General features: G+C 45.0%; 1 protein-coding gene across 1 annotated transcript in view; it reads right to left on the bottom strand.

Moving 5' to 3' along the window:
• LOC122552160 (serine/threonine-protein kinase N2-like) overlaps positions 1-7,239 on the bottom strand; it is a 122,039-nt gene that overhangs the window by 113,740 nt on the left and 1,060 nt on the right. The window lies entirely within an intron of this gene.

Below are 7,239 nucleotides of genomic sequence, written 5' to 3' on the forward strand. Positions count from 1 at the left end.
ACACACACAGTGGGAAGGGCATGGCACAGTGACACACACACACACACACACACACACACACACACAGTGGGGAGGGCATGGCACAGCGACACACACACAGTGGTGTAGACCCTATCTTTTCAATATTTTGAAAGATTTTTATATTGAATGAGAACAATTAATTGACAGCGATTAAATACACAAAGTGACATGTAATTATGTTGTATTTTAGACAATCTGGTGACATCTAAGTTGAAACTATAAGATTTTGCCCACATTTAATGAACAGAAAAATTACAGCAGATTGCCTTGATAATATTGGTTTAGCTATTTAATTTGACATCCTACTTTAATGTTCAGTCCAGTTTCCAGAAAGAAATTGTTTCCTTGCAGGCTGGGACTGAGAGATACAATAATGGAAACGGCTTCATAGATCATACATCATCGAATCCCTACAGTGTGGAGACAGGCCAATAGGACCAGCAAGTCCACACCAACACTCTGAAGAGCATCCCACCCAGACCCATTCCCCTACCCTACTGCTCTACATTTCCCCGATTAATGTATCTAACTTACACATTGCTGAACACTCTGGGCAATTTAGCATGACCAGTTCACCCTAACCTGCACATCTTCAGACTGTGGGAGGAAACCGGAGCACCCGGAGGAAACCCACGCAGACACGGGGAGAATGTGCAAAGTCCACGGAGACAGTCGCCAGAGGCTGGAATTGGTTCCTGGCACTGTGGGGCAGCAGCGCTAACCACTGAGCCACCACACCGTTTGGTATGGCTGTAGTTTCAGGTCGGGAGATGGTCCACGTGTGCAAAAGCACTTGTTCACAATGAGTTTTGAGAAGATTTGGAGCTCAGGTTGAGGTTTTGGATGTAAGTTATTTATACAGACAACAAGCAAAACTAATGTCATTTACCAAATAACATGCAAGGACTGTAACAAACACTACATTGGACAAACAGGCAGAAAACTAGCCACCAGGATACATGAACACCAACTAGCCACAAAACGACATGACCCTCTCTCACTAGTAGCCTCCCATACGGATGAGGAAGGACATCACTTCGACTGGGACAACACATCCATCCTAGGACAGGCCAAACAAAGACACGCATGAGAATTCCTACAAGCATGGCATTTCAACTGGAACTCTATCAACAGACACATCGAGTTAGACCTCATTCCTGAGAAAAGGAACAGGAAGTGACTTCACCACAGGAAACGACATCACCACAGGAAATGACATCACCGACTCAAAGAAAACCCAAACATATAAACAGAAAGCAGGAATTTTTTCAGCATTGTTTTGTCTGAAGCCCACTGAAGGTGTTATCTAGCAGGGTAACGAAATGTCTGGAAATGAATCTTCCAGCTCAGCGAGCAAACCTACATTCAGCACTTGTTCACAATTGCATTGAAGCTAGCACATGGTTCTGGCTGAGAGAAAATTCTCCTGATCTTCCCATCCACTGTAAGCACATTGGAAGCGCTTACAAATTGATAATTGCTTCGTTGGGCTGGACTCTGGGTGGGTTTCCTCCGGGTGCTCCAGTTTCCTCCCAGTATCCAAAGATCTGCAGGTTAGAGTGCACTTGCCATGCTAAATTGCCCAATAGCGTTCAGGGATGTGCAAGTTAGGTACATTACTCAGGAAAAATATAGAGCAATAGGGCAGAGGAATGGGTCTGGGTGGGTTAGTCTTCAGGAGGTCGCTGTGGAACTGTTGGGCCAAATGGCCTGGTTCCACACTGTATGGATTCTATGAAAATCTGTGGCCATCAAGTGCTGACCCAGAGTTCAGGAGGCATTTCAGTGTGAGAAATGGGAAGGAGGGGAGGAGAGCTGGACATCTGCGAGGTGGGAGAGAAGCCCAGATAGGCAGGAGTATGTAGACAAGGACGATAAACAACAGGAACACTCAGATAACAGTCAAGCATCTTCGAAATGACCCTCAGCACCCTTACAGGAAATGATCAAAGTGTTTGTGGACAACTCCTGCTCCATCACCTCACTGACTGGCTCAAAATCAAACAAGAACATCATATCTAACTGAACAGGGTCAAAACCTGATGCAGCTGGAAAACATCACAAACCATTAGAATACAACACTCTCGCCAATTCTGATACAAGTGTTGTAAAAGGTACAAAATGTGAGGGACAGAAACACAGAAAACCAAAGTGAGAGCAGACCTTACATCCCTTTAAGCTCGCTCTATCATTCAGTATGATCACGGCTGATCATCCAACTCAGTCCCCTGCTCCCACTTTCTCCCCATACACCTTGATCCCTTTAGCCCCCAGAACTACATTTAAGTAAAACGAAGAACTGTGGATGCTGGAGGTCAGAAACAAAACAGAAATAGCTGGCAGTATCGGCGAAGGGGAGGCAGAGCAGTTCTGATGGAGAATCACTCGACTCTTCTGCCTTCCACGTTAGCCACAGGTTACTCACTATAGTGGGAAGCAGGTGTTAGTCTTGACTCTGAAGCAACTGCCTCTTCCGTTCTCCGCTGTCCTCTGCCTTTAGCCTGTCAGGCCCAATCCAGTCCCCATTCTGCTTCACCAAGCCAATCTAAAGCTACAGACCTAAGGGGCAACTGTTCCACACAGAGAGTGGTACGTGTATGGAATGAGCTGCCAGAGGAAGTGGTGGGGGCTGGTACAATTGTAACATTTAAGAGGCATTTGGACAGGTCTATGAATAGGAAGGGTTTGGAGGGATATGGGCCAGGTGCTGGCAGGTGGGACTAGATTGGGTTGGGATATCTGGTCGGCATGGACAGGTTGGACAGAAGGGTCTGTTTCCATGTTGTACATCTCTATGACTATGACTCTATAACACAACGTCCCCCTCAGTGAAAGCTTCCCCAGTATCTTGTCAGGCAAGATGTTTTTTTCATAAATATAAGAGAGATAAAAGGTTATTGTGATACAGAGATCTGTCCACTTCACTTTTGACCCAGGCTTGACTAGTTAAAGAGGAAATGAAGACAAGCCATCAAAGGTTTCATTCATCCGCCACCCGGCTGTGAAACTGGTTCTAAAATTAGACCAGAAACCTTCCGGCCAGTCTGCAGCTTTTGCATAGATTAAATCAAATCTATAGATTAAAACTTCATTAAATACAAGTTCAGGGAAATATCAAAGTAACCAACATCCACAAGCCTTCCTTAATCTAGTACATGGAGGAACTAGACCTCCACATTGGAGACATTGCAGTTTTTAACTGAAAGGCAATAGCTGAGTAACCTGGACCCCCTTTGTCTGGTGACCTTGACACTCTTTTGCACAATAAATACATTTGCTGAGAAAATACTCAGAGGTTAGCGTGCAGCTGGATTCTGAGCACGTCAGGAATGTAAAATCACCAACACCATTGGATGGCATGGGCACTGCCATCAGCTTACCCCAGGCCGGCCATTCAATACAAACCCAGCCAATAACAAGCAGTTTCAAGGTCACTGCAAATCACTTTTAAACAGCTAGTTTACAGAAACAAAGACTTATATTCATATAGCACCTTTCCCAACCACCAGGTGTTCTCAGCATGCTTATAAAGCCCTAATGCAGGAAATGCAATATACATACTGCATTCTCTGAACATGCATTGTGTTAGGGAGCAAGTAATTTCTTTTTAATAGTTTGATTGAAGGATAAATATGGGCCAAGAATGCTCAATCCCCCTGCTGTTCTTCCAATAATGCCTTGGTATCTTTTCCATCCACCCAAACAGACTGATAGAGCACATCAAAGTGCAGCACTGGAAACTCAGACTGCACTATTGTGCTCAAGCAATGGAGTTGGCATATCAAAGGGAAGAGAAAACTAGGAAAAGAATGGATAGATTTCCAGAAAGCCTTTGACAAGGTTGTACATGGGAGGCTGATAACGAAGGTAAAAGCACATGGGATCCAAAGTAACTTGGCAAGTTGGATTCAAAATTAGCTCAGTGGCAGAAAACAGAGGTTGGTACCCAGTGACACAGCACAGGGCTGACTAATGGGCTCCTTATTGTTTGTGACATATTTCTATAACCAAATGAGATGAGAATGTGGCAGAGAGAGATGAGGAAGTTTGCAGTGACATAAAGACTGGCCAGGTGGTTGACAATAAGGAAGGTGGTCTTGGGCGACAGGAGGATTTAAACAAATGGGCAGATCAGCAGCAGACGGAATTTAACCCTGATAAGTGTGAGGGGACACATTTGGAATAAAGCAGTACTTAATGAATAGTAGGACACCAGGAAGCTCAGATAAACCGAGGGATCATGGGGTGGTTGTCCACAAATCCCGAAGGTGCCAGGACAGGTCAATAGGATGGTTAGGAAGACATATGGGATACTTACCTTTATCATTCGAGGCATAGATTATACGTACAGGGAGTTTATGTTGGAGCTGTTCAGACTTTGTTATGCCACAGCTGGGGGAGTTTGCACAGTTCTAGTCACCTCACTAGAGGAAGGATTCCTTTGAAGGAGAGATTGACCAGGATGGTGCCTGTGATGGAGTGCTTTAGCTATGAGAAGAGGCTGAATAAGTTCAGGCTGTTTTCTTTGAATACAGAAGGTTCTGGGGCACCTGATAGAGATGTCTCATTATTACAGCATGGAGAAAGTGGACAGAAAGCAGCAGTTCCCCTTGGTTGAAGAGGCAATAACAAGGGGGCATAATTTTAAAGGAAAAGGCAGGAGGTTCTTGTGGGGGGGGGGGGGGGGGGGGTGTCAATGACTTTGTACAAAACAATTTTCACCTGGAGAATGGTTAGGGCCTACCAGAGAGCACCTTGGAGTATAGTAACAGCAAAATCATTAAAAAGTTTTTGGATGAGCATTTGAAATGTCATTACATTGAAGTCTCCAGGCCTAGTGCTAGATAGTGGGACTAGTACAGACTTATTGATCCAAAGGACCTATTGTATTGGGCAGTATCCTTCTGTGGGGCTTGAACTGAGAATCCCATGATAGCTTACCATCACGGTTATGGAGAATCACAGAACCTTATAGCACAGGAGGCCATTCAGCCGAAAGAATGCGTGCCAGCTGCCTGCTCTTCATCACTTCAGAATATTCAAGTATTTGACCAGTTCGCTCACAAATGTCAGAACTGAAACTACTTTCACCATCCTTTCAGACAATGCATTCTGATCATACCTTGGTTAACTACAATGCTGTCAGTGGAGACATATTGTCCTTATATACACTTAAGTATCTTTACGAAATCTGCTCTGTCCTGAAAAACAGTCCCAATCTCTTCAGACTTTCATTCTAATAAATTGCCTGAGCACCCTATCCAACTTTTATCCCACAGACAGGTGCCCAGAACTGGACACAATTCACCAACTGAGATTATAACTGTCAATTTATTAAATCATGACACAGGATTCTCTCTTTTCGCATTTGCCTCGGGCCAATCCAGGATTGTTTCTGCGTTTTCTTTTGCCTTTGCTACTTTTGTCCCAAGTTTGTTTATAGGATGTGGGTATCATTGCCACTCTCGAAAACATACAGTGGTTCGGAGTAGGCTGTTCAGCCCCTCAAGCCTATCCCATCTCTCAATAAAAACATGCTCGATTATAATCTCAATGCCATCTTCCAGGCAATTCCACCCCCCACAACCTCCGAGTCCCTTGTTTGTCAAGATGTCTCACTAATCCTGCCTGCACCCCACTAAGGAAGAGGTATTCAGCGCTTCAATCCACAGGGAGAAGAAAATTCTCTTCAGCTCGGCCTTATGGGGGGGGGGGGACTTTGTAAAAACTATTCCACTCGTTCCAGTTTCTTCCACAGGAGGAAACAGCCTTTTTGTGTCTACATTGGTTGAGTCGGTTCAGAAACTTAAATTTCAATAAGGTCACCTCTCATTCTTCTAAACACAATAGATGCTGGCCCCAGTGTCCAACCAATCTTTCCTCATAACGCCTACCCAGAAATCAGTCAAGTGAACCTCCTCTGAACTGCTCCTAATACAATTACATCCCTTCTTAATTAAAGAGGCCAAACAAAAAGGAGGGTAATAATCAGACAGCAACATGAACCACTGGCTACAATCAGTGTACAGCCATTAAACCAGGATTTTGACCCAGCGATGATGAAGGAACAGTAGAATGGTATGCAACGTGGCTTCTATGTTTTGGTATACACTTCCAGCTTCACCAATTGCACCGGGCCACTGCAGCAGATGCAGAGGCCTGGAGAGCACAAGGTTGGACGCAGAAACAACCAGTGGGCTCATTTGGTAGCCCAGAGCTAAGATGTACATACAGCCAATAGAGATGAAAGAAAAATCCAACACGGCTTCTAATTAAAGACAGAATCTTATAACACTAGGGTCCATTCATCTTATCTTGGTTACACTGGCTGTTTCTGAAGAGTTATCTAGTTACTTGCACCCCTGTTTAGTGCTGTCCATTCAAAACTCTCTTGTACAACCAACCCCAGCATTTTTACGACACAGAAGCATGTCGCTCTGATACATCTGTTAACATTAAATCAGCAGGTGTATACTAGAACAGCTTTACCATCCAAATTGCTCTCAAGACCGAACTCCCCGAACACTGACTCCAAACATTCTGCCTGAATGGACAATGAGAGGTGGGGTCATCCTGTTAAATTAGACAACACGTCGCAATACTCCTGAGAGAAGCATTGTGACACTTTCTGGTACTGCTCCTCTAAGCAAGGTTGAACCCGGAGTTACATCATACATGTAAACAAGGCCAAAGTGAAGGATCAGACAGCAATTCTCCTAAATTACAAATAAATCATAACAGGAAACACTTTCAGATTCACTCTTTTGAAAATGCCTGGCAGGTAGTAGGAGCATCAGATTAACAGACCACGGTCAGACAAGGAGAACATTAACTCAGATAAAAGAAAGAGTAAAACACGAGTGGACACACAGCAAAACAACTTCCAGGTGGGAGACGCTGTGGGACGGGGCACTCCCCCCACAGTTACACTGTACATATCTCCTCATCACCGCACTCGAAGACCCAGCCCCCAAGTCACAATGTCTTGTGCCTCATCACCAGCAACACCTCCCCAACCCTGAGGGTCTTAATGTCCTCACTCACCACCCCCTCCCTTCTCTGGGGGGTTTAATTTCCTCTCCCCCACCCTGGGGGGTGTATGATGTCCCCACCCTGGGGCGGGGGGGGGGGGGGGGGGACAGAGTGCTGTAAGACCTTAGGGCCCGGGGAAAAGAGTGCTGTAAAACCTTAGGGCCCGACGGGGGACAGCGTGCTGTA

Source organism: Chiloscyllium plagiosum, chromosome 8 (genome assembly GCF_004010195.1).
Source record: "Chiloscyllium plagiosum isolate BGI_BamShark_2017 chromosome 8, ASM401019v2, whole genome shotgun sequence".
NCBI classification, from domain to species: domain Eukaryota; kingdom Metazoa; phylum Chordata; class Chondrichthyes; order Orectolobiformes; family Hemiscylliidae; genus Chiloscyllium; species Chiloscyllium plagiosum.